The sequence below is a fragment of the Crinia signifera genome, chromosome 1 (assembly GCF_055691185.1).
Source record: "Crinia signifera chromosome 1, ASM5569118v1, whole genome shotgun sequence".
NCBI lineage: Eukaryota > Metazoa > Chordata > Amphibia > Anura > Myobatrachidae > Crinia > Crinia signifera.
In genome coordinates, this window is record NC_139217.1 from 474,479,890 (window position 1) to 474,498,193 (window position 18,304).

Consider the following 18,304-nt stretch of genomic DNA (forward strand, 5'->3'; position numbering starts at 1 on the left):
ACAATGTAACAGCCCAATACCAGTATAACCGCTTATTATTCTCACCCAGACCCTGAAGCATCTCAGTGACAGATATGAATACGTTATCCCGCCATTGCCTGCAGCACGTATACATTGTATTCCAATATAAATCATGCTGGGAATCAGCCTGATCACAATATATAACAGGATCACACAGATACATAAAACATCCCCTGCACAATGGTTTATGGTAAGTACATTACTGGGTGCAGGAAGACTGGGCTGTAACGTGATTTGGGGTGAGGAGGATAATAACATATCGCCATTATGTGACTTCTAGATGTGTAAATGGCCCAGGTGAGTCTGGAAAGTGTACAGGCGGCACTGGGAGATTCGATTGGAGGTCGCGCAGTCGCTCCCTGAACCCCCTAACAGGCTTAGCTGAGTATCTCAGCGCCATCACTTAGCGCTTATGTGGCTGAGCGCAGATATGAAAGCAGCAGCTAATGGGATAACGCATATTGAGGTTCTGTAAGGAGATATTCTGTCTATAACTGTATTGTCAGCTCCTTCCCAGAGACACTGAGGCCTAATGCTCTGCAGAGGTACAGTGTATGGCGGTGGTCCTGTATACTGCGCCCAAATCGGTGGCTGACAAAGAGTCATCTGCTGGTAATACTGTAATTAGGGGTGTGCACCCGGTTGTGGTATAGGGTTCCGACAGTCGGGATCCCGACAGTCATTAGCCCGACGTCTGGATCCCGACTGGCCCGACTCAGACAGCATGGCGCGTGCAACAAAGTACCTTGCGGGCATGGTGGCTCGCTATGCTTGCCACCTCTTCTATTCTCCCTCTATGGGGGTCATGGACCCCACGAGGGAGAATAGCCAGTGGCCGTCAGGAATCCATCTGTCTGTGTTTTAACAGTCGGGATCCCGACTGTCGGGACCGTGCCAGGCACCCGTGCACCCAACCATTTTGGGGATTTTGTTTGTTTGTTTTGGATCTGAACTCCTCTGTGTTTTGGATCTGGATTGGTTTTGCCCAAAACCAACCTTGCGGGTTTTGGTTTTGGATTTGTTTTTTGTTTCTTTCTATTTGGTGAAAACAAAAAATCATAAAATCAGCTAAAAACTCTTTTTTATTTTTTTTTGTCCGTACAGTTTAATTATTCAGTACACCTCACAGCTCACAATTTTGGTCCAAAAGGTTGCACCGAGGACTAAGCTAAGGGACAGAAGTGGGCGACACAAAAACTGGACAGATGCATACCTCCCAACAGTCCCGATTTTATCGGGACAGTCCCGATTGTCAGGGCCTGTCCCGATGTCCCACCCGCGGCCGGCAGTGTCCCGCGGTGTGGGGGGGCTGTTGGGAGTCCCCCGTCAGCTGCTAAACAGCGGGGAATAAACGCTGTGCGCATGCGCACAGCATCTATTCCCGCAGCCAGGGGGCTGGGGGCATGGCTAGAGGCTCACAGAGCCTCTGGGTCATACCCCCATAGCGGCGAAATGGGGGCGTGGCCTCGCGGGGGAACCGCGAGTATAGGCCACGCCTCCAAATTAGGCCACGCCCCCGAAAATTTCGACGCGCAGCAGCAACATCCCGCTTGCAGAGGTACCAAAGTTGGGAGGTATGCAGATACAGCACACAGGAATTATATATATTTATTTATTAACAGTTTCTTATGTAGTGCACGCATATTCCGCAGACTACTATAGCACAATTAGCAGTCTCCATGTACAAGGCACCCTACTATAACCCTGTGAGTATTTGGACCCCCCGGATGTAGCAGGATTCCCTCTGCCTGTCTGTGCCTGCCGTCAGATGTACCGGCATACCCACTACTCCAGGATCTCCAGGTATGAACACACACTTCTGATGAGCAGCGAGTGGCGGGGAGAAGGAGCAGGTGCAGATTATTAGGAATTAGACGATGTCTCCCTGCTCTCGCCGGCTCTGCTCTGATAGTGGTGGAAGCGTGGAACAATTACATTGTTTCCTCATTTTATCTCCCCCCTTGGATTATAACGTGGGCGTCAATTGCTGCCTCTGAATCCGAGTCTATAGCCAAGAGCGCGGCTGGATATGGGAACGCAGCATTAACTGCGCCTGGAACATCCACGTGTGAGCGCTTCACTTTATATAAACTACCTTCTAACTCATCAGGTGACATCGGCAAACGCGCCTTCTGGATCACATGGCTACTGCCGCCATATTCCGCTTTACAGGAACAAATTCCACACAACTGCGCAAACAAAGGGTTAAAAGGCCATTGATTGTACCATATATAATCACATTTATTTAAGAGCGACTCTATATACACTTTATTTGGGGGGGAGAAGGGGTTACGCAGGCAGCTCCCAAGTTGCAGAAGAACAATCAGCCGGTCACACAATAGCTGCAGAGGTGGTGGAGGGACAGGATAAGATCCACAGATGCCCACAGATGCCCACAGCGTTCGCTTGTCAGAAATGTCCTGTATCTGAGATACGCTGGGATGGAACCTTCATCATGGCATTAAGGAGAAGACTCTGACAGATGACATTTATACTATCGCTATCCTTAATGAGGCTCTGTCTGTCTCTGTGGGCCCGATTCAGCGGTTTGCAGTATTCGCGAGCCCTTTGTGTGATCAAAGTCTCTGGACACCGTTGATCGCTGACCACTCGCTGTGTGATTGACAGCAGGCGGCCATTTGTAGGCATGCCATCTGCTTTTCTGGGCATTCCCCAGCCGTTGGGAGTGATGTCATCAGCAGCCTCCTTCTCGCCACCGCTATTGCAGCGCCGAGTAAGTCCTGGCTTATGTGAGCGGGAGGAGACCCGTTCCACGGTGACATGTCTTCCTCCCTGTGTTCATGGCTGCAAAGGCATTCACATCCGTGCACGGGCGCAGGAATTAGCGTGTGCGGGGCGGCTTTCACCTGATTGCTGGGCTACAAAGATTCACAGCCTGGCAGTCAGGCCCGAATCAGGCCATATGTACTGTACAGGAGACACGGGCCCTTATTCTTATCAGTTTGGTCCGTGGCGTGTTCTGTTCATTTGCAAGGGGGGTTGTGGGATGGCAGCAGGTAGGGGGTACCCACGAAAATGATGGGCGTGCCCAGAAAAACGCTAAGCATCCCCCATGCGAACGCAGGTGACAACCTGCCTGCCGGAGGCAGCTAACATGCCGGGACATCAGTCACCTGCCCAGTTCTCCGAGCAGGACACCGCAAGACTGACTTAGATTTGTGAGCACTGTAGAAAATGGATGTTTATGCAAATCATCTATTCGCTGGGTGAGGGGAATATTCGCTGGGTGGTGGGGCGGGCGGCATTAGAAGGCTCGCTAAGCATCGCACTTCCGATGCTTAGCGAGCCAACCAGAATCACGCCCACAGTGTGATAAGCGTCACAGATAGTAATGACAGCCACCTACAGGGCATGCCCTATAGCGCCCACCATCATTATGTAGAGATGCGGGTGAGACATCTAGCCATACTACAGTGACAGATGTTCCCTGAGTCCGGCAATAACACGGACACACTGCAGCATTGCGGGGTCTTCAGTGACTGGGATGTTCCCTGAGTCCTACAATAACACGGACACACAGCAGCATTGCGGGGTCTTCAGTGACTGGGATGTTCCCTGAGTCCTACAATAACACGGACACACAGCAGCATTGCGGGGTCTTCAGTGACTGGGATGTTCCCTGAGTCCGACAATAACACGGACACACAGCAGCATTGCGGGGTATTCAGTGACTGGGATGTTCCCTGAGTCCGACAATAACACAGACACACTGCAGCATTGCGGGGTCTTCAGTGACTGGGATGTTCCCTGAGTCCTACAATAACACGGACACACAGCAGCATTGCGGGGTCTTCAGTGACTGGGATGTTCCCTGAGTCCGGCAATAACACAGACACACTGCAGCATTGCGGGGTATTCAGTGACTGGGATGTTCCCTGAGTCCGACAATAACACAGACACACTGCAGCATTGCGGGGTCTTCAGTGACTGGGATGTTCCCTGAGTCCTACAATAACACGGACACACAGCAGCATTGCGGGGTATTCAGTGACTGGGATGTTCCCTGAGTCCGACAATAACACGGACACACAGCAGCATTGCGGGGTATTCAGTGACTGGGATGTTCCCTGAGTCCGGCAATAACACAGACACACTGCAGCATTGCGGGGTCTTCAGTGACTGGGATGTTCCCTGAGTCCTACAATAACACGGACACACAGCAGCATTGCGGGGTATTCAGTGACTGGGATGTTCCCTGAGTCCGACAATAACACAGACACACTGCAGCATTGCGGGGTCTTCAGTGACTGGGATGTTCCCTGAGTCCTACAATAACACGGACACACAGCAGCATTGCGGGGTCTTCAGTGACTGGGATGTTCCCTGAGTCCGGCAATAACACAGACACACTGCAGCATTGCGGGGTATTCAGTGACTGGGATGTTCCCTGAGTCCGACAATAACACAGACACACTGCAGCATTCCGAGTCTTCAGTGGCTGGGATGTTCCCTGAGTCCGACAATAACACGGACACACTGCAGCATTGCGGGGTCTTCAGTGACTGGGATTTTCCCTGAGTCCGGCAATAACACGGACACACTGCAGCATTCCGAGTCTTCAGTGGCTGGGATGTTCCCTGAGTCCGGCAATAACACAGACACACTGCAGCATTGCGGGGTATTCAGTGACTGGGATGTTCCCTGAGTCCGACAATAACACAGACACACTGCAGCATTGCGGGGTCTTCAGTGACTGGGATGTTCCCTGAGTCCGACAATAACACGGACACACTGCAGCATTGCGGGGTCTTCAGTGACTGGGATGTTCCCTGAGTCCGGCAATAACACGGACACACTGCAGCATTGCGGGGTCTTCAGTGACTGGGATGTTCCCTGAGTCCGACAATAACACGGACACACTGCAGCATTGCGGGGTCTTCAGTGACTGGGATGTTCCCTGAGTCCGGCAATAACATGGACACACTGCAGCATTGCGGGGTCTTCAGTGACTGGGATGTTCCCTGAGTCCGACAATAACATGGACACACTGCAGCATTCCGAGTCTTCAGTGGCTGGGATGTTCCCTGAGTCCGGCAATAACACAGACACACTGCAGAGTTCTGAGTCTTTAGTGACTGGGATGTTCCCTGAGTCTGGCAATAACACAGACACACTGTAGAGTTCTGAGTCTTCAGTGACTGGGATGTTCCCTGAGTCCGGCAATAACACAGACACACTGCAGAGTTCTGAGTCTTCAGTGACTGGGATGTTCCCTGAGTCCGGCAATAACACAGACACACTGCAGAGTTCTGAGTCTTCAGTGACTGGGATGTTCCCTGAGTCCGGCAATAACACAGACACACTGCAGAGTTCTGAGTCTTCAGTGACTGGGATGTTCCCTGAGTCCGGCAATAACACAGACACACTGCAGTGTTCTGAGTCTTCAGTGACTGGGATGTTCCCTGAGTCCGGATATAACACGGGCAGACTGCAGTGTTCTGAGTCTTCAGTGACTGGGATGTTCCCTGAGTCTGGCAATAACAGGACAAACTGCAGCGTTCTGAGTCTTCAGTGACTGGGATGTTCCCTGCGTCCGGCACTGCAGCGTTCTGAGTCTTCAGTGACTGGGATGTTCCCTGAGTCCGGCAATAACAGGACAAACTGCAGTGTTCTAAATCTTCAGTGACTGGGATGTTCCCTGAGTCCAGCAATAACACGGGCACACTGCGGCGTAGTTGGAGAATAAAATAGTGTGTTGAGTGTAGAGTCGCCCTGTGCCCAAAGCATGCCGAGCACAGCGAGCCATGTGACGGTGACCAGGTGTCCAAGTTGACTCTCGACTTCTGGGACAAACAAAGGGAAAAAATCATATAGCCCTTTTAACTGTCGACCGTCCCATGTCGACCTAATGCTTGTGTTGACCTTCCAACCCCGTAGATGTTACCCATGTAGACCTATTTTAGGTGTCGACCTAAGGCCTGTCGACTTTCAGAGGTCAACCCGATGCATGTCGATCTAAATTGAGTCGACCCATTGACTCATAGCCGAAAAAACTGACGACCTAATGCATTCTGTGCCGGCGGTGGCCACAGGCCTTAATTACAGTTTGGGCCTTATTCTGGTTCGGTCAGTGTAACATACGTACGGTCCGTTTCCCGTACGCGGTAGGTGCGCGTAAGTCCGGCCACAAAACATCCGCATACGGACGGTCACAGGAGAGACCCGTCCGTGAGCGGTGTGAGGTCGCGCACCTGCGCATTGCGAAAGCTATGCATGCGCAGTTGAAAAAAAACCCGATCCGCCCGTATACGGTCCCACCGTATCGAGCAGAATAAGGCCCTTTGTTCCAAAGCCGCTGCCACCGCATAGATTGCCGCTCATCTGGCTGTGCGATGGGCTGCCGAGGGGAAGTACCAGGTAATTACACGATGGCTGCGCCGGTGCTACAAGCACAACCAGTCTCTTTTATGCTTTGGGTAAGAGTAATTACAGAAGTGCAAATAAGAGGCGGCAGCAGTAATGAGTCGCGTCGCTTCCACTCACTGCACAGAACGCATCTTACCCGAGCTGCAAATTGCTGGAATATGTCTCAAGGACTCTGAGCAATAAATAACTTTCCTTTAATAATGACAGACGCTAAAAACAGCTCCCACGTGTGGCCGCACCGCACATAAGAAGCCATCAGAGGGAGGAGGCCGAGATTCTCGCCCCTTATTTCACAAAGCAGGCTAGTCGCTTAGTGCCCAGATTCTTACCTCTGCTGTCCGGGAGAATGTGTTTCAGTGTAATTAATTGTGTCGTCTCTGTGGAGAGTGTGGCTGGCGGAGGAGGTGTGAACAGAGATGTATCTGCTAAGGACATCAAACGATGGCATTTCAGGCACCCGCCACCGCCGCACAGGTCAGAGTATCAGGCTGACAAAGCCACGGTGGAAATTCTAATTACCAGATAGCTGAACCCACAGCGCCCAGGGCACAGATATCCCTCAAATGAAGCTTAATTGAGCCTCTTGAAAATATGCACAACCAGTAAGGTGAGCGCAGTCTACAGGTGCCCAGCGGGGAGAACATTCATTTTATTCCAGTGTCATCATTTCTGGGGCCTGGATGTGGAATTAATCTCCCATTGGCGTCTGATGATGTCTCTCTGTACCCTCTAATTGACCACACAGCCCCTTATCAATGGTAAATACACACAGGGTCTTGCTGCAGGGAAAAGGGACAGGTTTATGTAACTATATGATAAGAGGAGCTGGGAAAGTAAATGTTGGTACAGTAGGAACAGCCCCAGCTGGCAGTTGGCCACAACCCCCATCAGGGGGGACTGCTTAGATACCAGTCCTGGGCCCAGACAGAAAGGGGGGCCTTTTTGTTTTGTCAGTCAAGGCCCCACAAATTTGATGGCAGTAATGAGTGTTGCTATCCGCTCACCACCCCTTCTGACAGGTGGTCCCATGGGTGGGGTGGTCCCAATGGTGGGTAGTATTCCTGATTTGTGAGTTGTCCTTTGCAATAAAAAGACTTTTGGGTTTTTGACCTATGAGTCCTCCGGCGCATGCGTAGTGTGACGGGGTGCTTGGAGGGATATGATTTACGCCCTCTCATAGGAAACTCGAAGAGAAGCCTGTAGGCACCAATTTGGTAATGCCATCTGAAGATGGCGTTACCCTCTGGGCCCTGGCTCCAGAATATATTGTTTATAAAGCTTGCAGCACACGATGCTCACTGTTTAGCTAAGAAGAGCAAAGAGGGACAGAGGGTCTTACAACCACCCCCCACCCCACCGCTGGACACAACTGACCGAAGGTGTGACAATGGGACAGTTCCTGAGAATATCGGGAAAGTTCAGTTTGCACCAGAGGCGGAACTTGTGGGTTTTGGCCTCAGGTGTAAAAGTATAATTCCCCCCCCCCCTCCCCCCATCTCTTCCACCATAACCCAAGTTCACAATATGCAACATGGCAGTGGGTGACAGAGAGAGGGTGACAGGGGGAAGCAGTGGGTGACAGAGAAAAACTGTGTCTGACTGCTAGAGGGTGACAGGGGCAGCAGTGGGCTCCTTAATTCTCAGGGGCACACAAACAATGTATTCTGATCAGGAGAAGGGGCACTCAGAATAACAGTATGAAAGCATTATTTATGTAGCGTCTGCCAGCTAATAGCACACAATGGGATTGCCGACAGAAGATGTGGTCAGCAGCAGGTTAAGTCGTTGCTAGATTACACTTGTATCAGTGCCCAATTATAACATCACAGCAATCCGTAGAGCACATGAACTGAGTCATATATCCCCGAAGAAGCCCTGGTAGAGCGCCACACATGCCAACGGCCTGTCCATAGGTGGTTATTCTTAGCTGGCAGTGTTTGCCATAGAATTATCACCTTTCATCTTCTGAAATGAGAATCTCGTGGCAAATTAGCACAGAATAAAAAGTATTGAGCCAGCAGGAAAATCGTCCACAAGTGATGTGCGCTTTCCGTGTACAGTATATAACACAGCGCCCAAAGATGTCACAGTGTCACAGGGAATGTCATAGTGTCATTGGGGCAGATGTATTAACCAGCGTTAAGTGCAAAAATGCACTTAACGCTGGTTAACTGGGGGGGATTACGTCTGACCCTAATGTATCACTAGCGCACCTAACGTGCGCTAGTGAGAGCCCGCCGAGTTACGCTCGGCGGGGCTGTCCCTGCAATCCCCCCCAGGGATTAACGGCCGGGGCAATGTATTAACAGCCTTGAAGGCGTTAATTCGCCCCGGCCGCTTCGCCAGCTCAGGGCTAGCGTTGTCCTATCCCCCACTATGGGGACAACGCTAGCCCTGCGTCTGGCTTGGGCTGCGCTGGAGATCTCGCGGTTTTTGCGAGATCTCGCGCATGCCCAGTAAGCCGGGCAGGGGGGGCGACGGCGACTGCGCATGTGCGGGGCGGCGAGGGAGCCGATAAGGAGAGCCGTTAACGCTGGGGATAACGGCTCTCCTTATCGGCATGGGGGATGTTAATACATCTCCCCATAACGACTGCCCGCTTCTCCTCGTTATGCAGGAGAAGCGGGACTCGTTATTGCCCAAACGTTAACAGGACGGTGATACATCTGCCCCATTGTGTCTGTTACATAGTAGATAAGGCTGAATAAAGACTTGCGTCCATCTAGTTCAACCTATGTTTATAGTAGTTTATCCCTTGTTGTATAGTATGTTCTGATATTATAAAGATATATTATGTTACTTATTCGTACCCATGGATGTTTTTAACCAATAAATGTTTATCCAACCTTATTTTAAACGTATTTATAGTGTCTGCCGACACCACTTCCCCAGGAAGAGAGTTCCAAAGTTTGACTGCTCTGACCGTAAAGAAATGTTTTCTTCTAGATGATCAAAATCTTTTTTTCTTCTAATCTAAACTCATGCCCTCGCATCCTAGATTCCTTACTAGTAGAAAAAAGGGTGTGTGACAGTTCCTTATATTGGCCCCTGATATACTTGTACATGTTGAGCATGTCCCCCCTTAAACGTCTCTTCTCTAGTGTAAATAGTCCCAAATTGCTTAATCTCTCCCCGTAGCTTAAATTCTCCATTCCCCTAATAAGCTTTGTTGCTCTTCTTTGGATTTTTTCTTATTCTATGATGTCCTCTTTATAGTGTGGGGGCCAGAATTGTACTGTGTATTCGAGGTGCGGTCTAAGCAATGATTTATACAGAGCCATAATTACTTTGAGTCCCTAGTTTCCATGCCCATATTGATACATGCGAGGATTTTTGGCCTTTTTTGATGCTATATTACAGGCCTGGCCAACCTGTGGCTCTCCAGATGTTGTCAAACTACAAATCCTATCATGCCTTGCCACAGTTTTGCAATAAGGGAGTGTTAAAACTGTGGCAAGGCATGCTGGGATTTGTAGAAGGACAAGTTGCAGAAAACTGCTTAGAGCGCTAACCAAGGATGTTCTCTCAGGGCGAGCAGCTGCAATGAGGGACTAGTCGGGTCCCAGGATAACCTGGGGGGGGGGGGATATGAGGTAGCTGGAGTCCAATTTGAAATCCCAATGGATCACTGGAGGTGTCCCAGTCCGCAATGGACTTACTGGCTTGTGGGGATCCTCTCTAAAGTGCGTGTTCTGTAGCAGTGGGATGGATACTCCAATTGATAAGCCACTTTGTAAATCCCAGTCCAAGAAATGTATGGGGCTCTTGTAAATAAAGTGCACTGTGCCAGGTGTAGAGTGCTCCAGGTGTTTTACAAAGTCCACAGAATTAAGCAGGTGGTGGGCAGGATGTCCACTGTAGGTCCTGTTGAATCACCAACGCGTTTCGCTGTCACTAGGGACAGCTTTTTCAAGGTGACTGACATTGGTTTGGGGCCGGATATAAATACCCCTGTCAATTAATCCTGGTTGACCTCAGGGTACAATGAAATTGCATATTATAGCTCAAAAGTTAAATAAATATAAATCAAAATACTCGGAGACAGACTTGGAATTTCACTGTTAATATCATTTAAACATTTATAAGTACTGAACCTTAAAATTTGAGAATAAAGACGCCAAACTGACCTTTATACCCGGAAGTGTACTGAATCACTTCCGGGACGGGGTAAAGCAATCATATACAGATACATGTTATATATTAAACTTTGATGCATTATAAACTTTAGAAAGTGATTCCATCCCACTGCTACAGAACACGCACTTTAGAGAGGATCCCCACAAGCCAGTAAGTCCATTGCGGACTGGGACACCTCCAGCGATCCATTGGGATTTCAAATTGGACTCCAGCTACCTCATACCCCCCAGGTTGAGATTCGCCAGAGCAGGTTATATTATACAGGTCCATTATTGGTTTCAAGTGATCTATATTGCTTGTATTGCACATTGCATTTTTATATATTTTTTTTTTTATTGTATGTATTATCTTGTGCTATAGAATTAAATTTTTTTATATGAATTGGTAGACTCAAATATATAAGCGCTGCAATACTTTTTCATGCTGGGATTTGTAGTTTCACAACATCTGGAGGGCCACAGGTTGGCCTGTCCTGCTATATTACATTGAGCGCTACACCCCAGTTTGTTGTCTATTTGGACTCCTAGATCCTTTTCGAGTACTGATTTACCCAATTCACCCCCGCTTTGGTTATAACTAGCACACTGGTTATGTCTCCCAAGGTGCATGACCTTGCATTTGTCCACATTGAACCTCATCTTCCACTTTTTCGCCCACTCATCTAGATTGTCAAGATCATTTTGAAGCATGGTGACATCTTCTGATGATTTGATGACTTTGCTCAGTTTTGTATCGTCTGCAAAGATGGATACATTGCTGAGTAACCCCATCCCAATATTGTTAATAAAAATGTTAAACAAAATGGGCCCAAGAACCGAACCCTGTGGCACTCCACTTAGTACCGGTATCATATCTGATACGGCACCATTCACAACCACTCTTTGTTCTCTATTACACAGCCAATTCCCTACCCATGGTCTCATTCTGCATGGGACATTGTTCCCGCTGGGAAATCTAGATAATAAACATCATTTAGGAAGGACCACAACCAGCACACCGGTCTCCACCCTTAGGGTCTCATTTAGGAGATGCTCATCAGTTAATGACAGGGGGTGTACATATCCTGATGTCATTAAGTCCTGCCCCTATTACAGCAAGCAATGCAGTGAGCAGGTCTACTAAGAGGGGGTGGAGCTAAAATAATGCTACATGATGCATTATGTTGAAAAATCATTTTAGCCCCGCCCCTCCCCAAAGAACTGGTGATTGCCGGTCTTTGACCAGCGGGAGGTGGTTTTGTGGGGGTTCAGGGATATGCAGGAGTCTTTCCCACCTTTCCAGGGGGCCATGAGGGACACACCATATTTGGGAGCTTCTATTTAGGGGATAGTAGGAAAACATGAGAATGTAATGCCACAGGAGTGCAGCAGCAGGGTTTTGCCATGTAAGAGATTGCCCCTTTAACAAAAACATCCGAGTGTAACCGACACCCGGCACTGCGGTATTACATTCCACCCGTAGTCCTCGCCAGAGACTGCGCACACCAGGGACAGGGCAAAGTGACGCCATAGATAAGTTATGAAGAGCACTGAGATAATGTAACATTGCAATAACTAATGAGAATGTAATCAGTATAACGAGAAGCAGAAAATAGGTTTACATTAATTAAGCGTAACGAGCAAAAATAACTTTCATTTGCAAAAATAAAAGTTGGGTGTTTTTAATAACACGGGGTATAAAAAATCTTTAATGTATGAAAGCTAATTGTGCAGAAGTAATTAACCATTTAGTGCACATTATTTTGTGGCCGATTCAGACCAGTTTGTTCGGGCCTGAATTTGTCCCTGCGTCCCATGGTGGGGGGTTTGTGCGTATTCTTTCGCTCCAGGAGGGGACAGTAGCAGGGGAACAACAAGCATTTTATAGGCCCCCCAATGAAGACACTGGGGGCTCCTCTGAGAACGCAGGCGGGACGATGCCGGCTGCTCATGTGAATAAAGGTCGACACAATTTTTTTTAATGACTTTTTCATACTTGAGTTTCCATTTTAACCTCTTCAATGTCTACCTATTTGTTGTCGACCTAATAATCCATAACTTCCCAGCAGCGGATGAATCACGGTGCACCTAACTGCCACTAGCGGCCGTGATGCAGTTGCGATGAGCATGGTACATCTGTAGGAAGCAGCGTCTCCTGTACGCTGAGATTTGCCCCTGATCCCTGTGCCTAATTCTCCATTCCCAGGATTCCATCTGATAAAGCGACATTTCTCTGTGCACTATAATACAGCTCTAGGCGCGGCGCGGCGCGGCGCGTCACTAATGACCGGGTGCTGGGCGATCAGAGACCCCAGTCTGCAGCTATCGGAAGTGTTCTCAGCAATCAGGGAGCACAACACAGATTCTGCATTGTAATTATAGTAATGGGTCCCAGGCAGCGATTTCCCATCATCCCCTGCAGTCTGGGCACTGGCTGCCGCTGTAAATCCGACGCTTCGGCTCGTGATGCTGATAGGTAGTGAAACGACATTCAGCCGATTGGAATTAACTGATTAAAAAACGTTTGATGTCCGTCCTGAATCTGATAAGAATAATGTGCCATCGTCTGCCAGCTGCATGCGTTATATAGTAATTATTTAGCATTTTATTTTTGTACTTTAATAAAGTGGCCATAATCTTTATTATATACGTCTCGCACGATAAAGCACCATTTGTGCCGCCTCTTATCCAGAACAAATGGGTGGGGTCCCCTGGAACAGATGGATCCCGCATCATCGGACCCCCTACACGGCCATAGTTGCCTACTTATTCTGTCTCCTCAGGGGTTTAAACTGGGCTCTCCCTTCATAGCATATGCCGCTATTGCGGGTCTGAGGACTGGGGGCAGGGCTTAAAGACACAATTTGAATAATTAAGCCCTTCCCCCCAGGCAGAGCCAGATTAAGGTGTAAATGGGCCTGGAGCTAAAAATTATCAAGGGCCTATTATGCGCAATAATAGGGGTTGTGGCCAGCACCTAATAATGTGGGGGGCGTGACCAGTGTTCTGGTTGGTTGGTCTGCTCATGGGTGTGTCTCTATTTGTGTAAATACTTTCAACTAATTATATATGCCTGGAAAAAGCAGGGGACTGGCATAGGAAAAATGCAGGGAGATATATTGGCGGGTGCCCTCCAAAAGGTGCACCCGCAGGATGCTGATGTCCTAAGATACTTGTGGGTTAAGGCCGCACTCCAGTCATAAAAAGAATACTGAAAGACAAAACTTGATAGACAACATTTCAGCACCTTTTATGTGGTCATCTAAGTTTACCACACCATATACCGGGATGCGGTCAACATGCCGGTGGTCGGAATCCCAGCGGTCAAAATACCGATGCCAGAATCCCGACCACTGCAATGCACTTTGTCCCTTTATGGGTGTCCCCCCGCAAGGAGGAGCGATCCACAGCCCCCCTTGTCGGGATTCCGGCGTCGGTATTTTGACCGCTGGGATTCCGACCACCAGCATATCATACCAGACCCCATATACCCCTTATATAAATCGTGCAACAAAAGAGTAACCCCTTTATATTGTACTTGCCTCTTAGACATTATGCCACATGGAATGAGCAAAAATTCACACCGACTGAGCCAAAATTCACGTTATGCCACACAGATTAAGGCAAAATTTTGCCTCATGGATTGAGCCAAAATACACACTATACCAAACAGATTTAGCAATAATGCACAATATGCTTCATAAACGGGCATTGCGCGCCAAAGGTGCGCATTAAAAATTACACCATAATGCCCATTACATGTTAAGCCACACACCATAATGTCCATTAAGTATTATGCCAAACACCATAATGCCTATTAAAAATTATGCCACATAAGTTCTGCTTACCTATATGCTCATTGCCAGGGGTTACATGCTCATTGCCATGTGGGATTGCATGCTCATTGCCAAGGGGAAATACATGCTTGCGGTAACTGGGGGACAGCCGCCGCCGGGCAGAAATGACAGCCGGGCAGAGAGCAGGGGGCTGCCCCGCTGTATTCAGAGCAATGCAGGTCCCGGCTATTTGAAATAATACCCCTTTCACACCAGAAAATGCAGGGATTTACCCGGGCTGGCCCCTATTACACCAGCGTAGTTCCTGTATTTTCTGGTGTGAGGAGAGAAAACTACCCCCCCACCCCACCCTTTAAACTTTAGGGGTAGTTAACCAGCATTATCTTCGGAACCAACTGACCCATTTACATGTGGGCTTTGAATGATTTTCAAATGATTTTGGTCCTGTGAAACTGGGCCATTTGGTTCCAGAGAAATCTGTCCTCAAACAACATGAACAGCCATGAAATGACATTTCAAACATGAAAAAATCGGTTTACCCGCAATATCTCTAGAACCAATGAACCCATATGGACCAACCTGGTATCAGATTGAAGGCATAGCAATTTGAGTTAGACTGAGATCAACCTCGAGCTTCTGTGATGCCGCTGGAACCAGGTGGGGGTCGGAATTAGCAGGTCTCATGTTATCCTAAGGGGAAAACGTTCCCGCTTTGCCTGGCGGTATCTCCGGTTCCCGGGGGGCTAGCAACGCGAGGCCAGGCTTGTTGGAAAGCCCTGACCCTCAGCTATAAAATGGGCCTATTTAGAGAGTGGGCCTGGAGCTGTAGCTCCATCAGCCCCATTGTTAATCCGGCTCTGCCCCCAGGAGCAGCACTGTGTAGTGAGCACTAGAGAGCTCAGACCCTACTGTCCATGTGTGAATCTCTGAATAAATGGTGTGGCGGACATTTTTGCATAGATCTCCGGAAATAGGGCCACTGCACCATTTTCTGGTTCACTATTGCTGCCACTGCTGGACGCCGGAGAGTAAGTGTTAGAAAAAGTAGTGCACCCATTATAAATACGCCACTGAGAGACTCCTTTAATACCGGGAGTTTCCCGCAACTTCCAGAACAGTAGGCACGTATGAAAAGGGCCCAAAACAGCCACGAGGCCCTGTTACTGAATGGGGGTGTGGCCAAATAGTGAGGCGTGACCAGAGAATTGTTCTCAGTGCCAGGAAGCAGCTCTGAAAAGGGGGGGACATTTGTCACTTCATCAGATTCACCGGTCCTCTGCTGGGACCCACCAAGAGGCCGGGGTAATACAGTAAGGTCCTCATTCTGGTTACTGAACACACCCATACGTTGAGTTCGATGTTGAGATGCGCATGTGCAGGCCTTTGGAGGCTTGCAAGGCACTCTCAAGGGGGGGGGCAAAGGGGGGGTGTAGGAGGCGGGCAGAGGGTAATTGCATGCGTATGCCCTGTGTTTCCTCGGCGTACCCATGTGTACGCAGACAGGTACCTCCCATCCGGGGGCAGGGGGCTGACGTCAGCTGCCCGCCCAGTTCTTGGACCAAATGCTGTATATTTAGGTCAGCAGAGACCAGTACAGAAATCATTCGATGGTCGGTGACCATTGATGGATTTGGGGCCAGCACGCAAAACATCCATTCACCATGCAGGAGGGGCGGGCATTTGCACGCACGGTGGGCGGCGTTACAAGGCAGCGAACCAGAATGACCTCCCAAGTACCGGAACACGGTATGTGAGAGCGGAGTGCGCGCCAGTACTGTTTCCTGCTCTATTACTAAGATGGCTGCTGAAACCTCACCGACGGGCCGACTGAGAGGTGTGTATAATTAAATGGGTGCGAGGTGGGCGGTCTTTGGGCCCCCTGGACCCATGTGCACCACACAACTTGCACCCATTCTATTTACGCCAATAAACCTCCATTGACATTGCGATGGCGCCTTTTGTACACCGATGGGACACACTGCTAACACAGAGATGTCGCCCATTATCAGGTGTCAGCGCGGTCGCAGGTTCAGCTGAGAGAATGGCACAAAACAAGCAGAATAATTCCTTTTGTTTCTCCAGGATAATTAGTAGAAGAACTGTACAATCATCGGTAATTATCGCCATGACAGAATAAAGCAGCGTAACCTGTGGCACTTGCGCTGCCGTTATATATACACTCTTTCTTTGTTTCGCTGTTTTATTCAGATTTCAGTCTAAGTTGCTGTTTTCTCCTGAAGGCTCTTAGAAATTTTCATTTGTTAAAAGGGTACTTGTGAGTTATCCGGGCTGCCGATTTCTAAATCGGGTCGGATCGGGCACATCGCATCGCATCGCATGCGACCATCGGATGCGATGCGATGCGATGACCCGATTTTTCCATAGGAATCAATGTTAAAATGGACTGAGTCCATTTTAACATGGAATTCAATGGGAAAAAGGGGTCCTTTTCATACCCCTACTATCCAAGTGGGCATGGAGTTGGATATAAACCTGTGGCGAGCGTAGCGAGCCACCGAGCCCGAAGCGTGGCGAGCGTAGCGAGCCCCGCGAGGGGACACAGAATACCGTCCCCTCGCGGGGCTCGCTTCGCTCGCCACGCTTCGGGCTCGGTGGCTCGCTACGCTCGCCACAGGTTTATATCCAACTCCATGCCCACTTGGATAGTAGGGGTATGAAAAGGACCCCTTTTTCCCATTGAATTCCATGTTAAAATGGACTCAGTCCATTTTAACATTGATTCCTATGGAAAAATCGGGTCATCGCATCCGATGGTCGCATGCGATGCGATGCGATATCGCATCGCATCGCATCTGATTGTATGCCTTAACTTAAGGCATACAATCATAAAATCGGCAGCCCAGATAACTCACAAGTACCGTTAAAAGTTTGGTTCTTCTTATAATCACTCAGGGAAAATTATTCATTAGTTTCCTGCTCATACAGCTGATGTACACGTATGCGCTACCATGAATCTGAGCGCAGCGTGCAGTCACATGACACAGAGTTTTCCATAATGTTCCCATGTATTGTGCAGCCAGGTTTAATATTTTAGTGTGCGGGGGGGGGGGGGGGTGCTCTTGGGGGCCCTAGCACTGCTTTCTCCTGGTAGGACCTACATCAGGGGAGGCCAGAATTTTGTAACGTGGGATCGACTTTTTGTACAGTTACTACAAGCATCTCCCTGTCTGCAAAAAATATTCCCCTACCACATTATACCACACAATTTCAGCCAAAATGTACATTACTGTATGCCACACAATATGAGCCAAGAATCAGGGACAGGGAGGGTGAAAGCAGGAACATAGGAAGTGACTGCAGGGACAGGGAGATTGACAGCAGGGACAGAAAGCATGACAGCAGGAACATAAGAAGTTACAGCAGGAACAAAGGAAGCGACAGCAGGGACAGGTAGAGTGACAGCCGGGAGAGTGACAGCAGGGACATAAAGCGTGGCAGCAGGACCATAAGAAGTTACAGCAGGGACAGGGAGAGTGCCGGCAGGGACAGGTAAAGTGACAGCAGGGACAGGGAGAGTGACAGCAGGGACAGAAAGCGTGATAGCAGGGTCTAGGGCAGGGCTGGGACACACTGGCCCTCCAGATGTTGATGAACTACACATCCCAGCATGCCTTGCATCAGTTTCAGCAAGGCCACATAGCAAAACTAATGCAAAGCATCCTGGTATGTGTAGTTCATTAACATCTGGAGGGCCGGTATTGCCCAGCCCTGGTCTAGGGCATTGTCAGTGATCGATCAGTAAACCATGATTGACGTAATGGCTACCCCTGACCAACATGCTCCTGTTTTCAGTACTTTTGGCCAGAATTAGGGATCTATATAAAACATTTATTACAATATCCCATAGTCTTTATGCAGTGTATATCAGTGTAGATCCAGTCTATATACAGTGTAAATCAGTGTAGATCCAGTCTATATACAGTGTAAATCAGTGTAGATCCAGTATATATGCAATGTAAATCA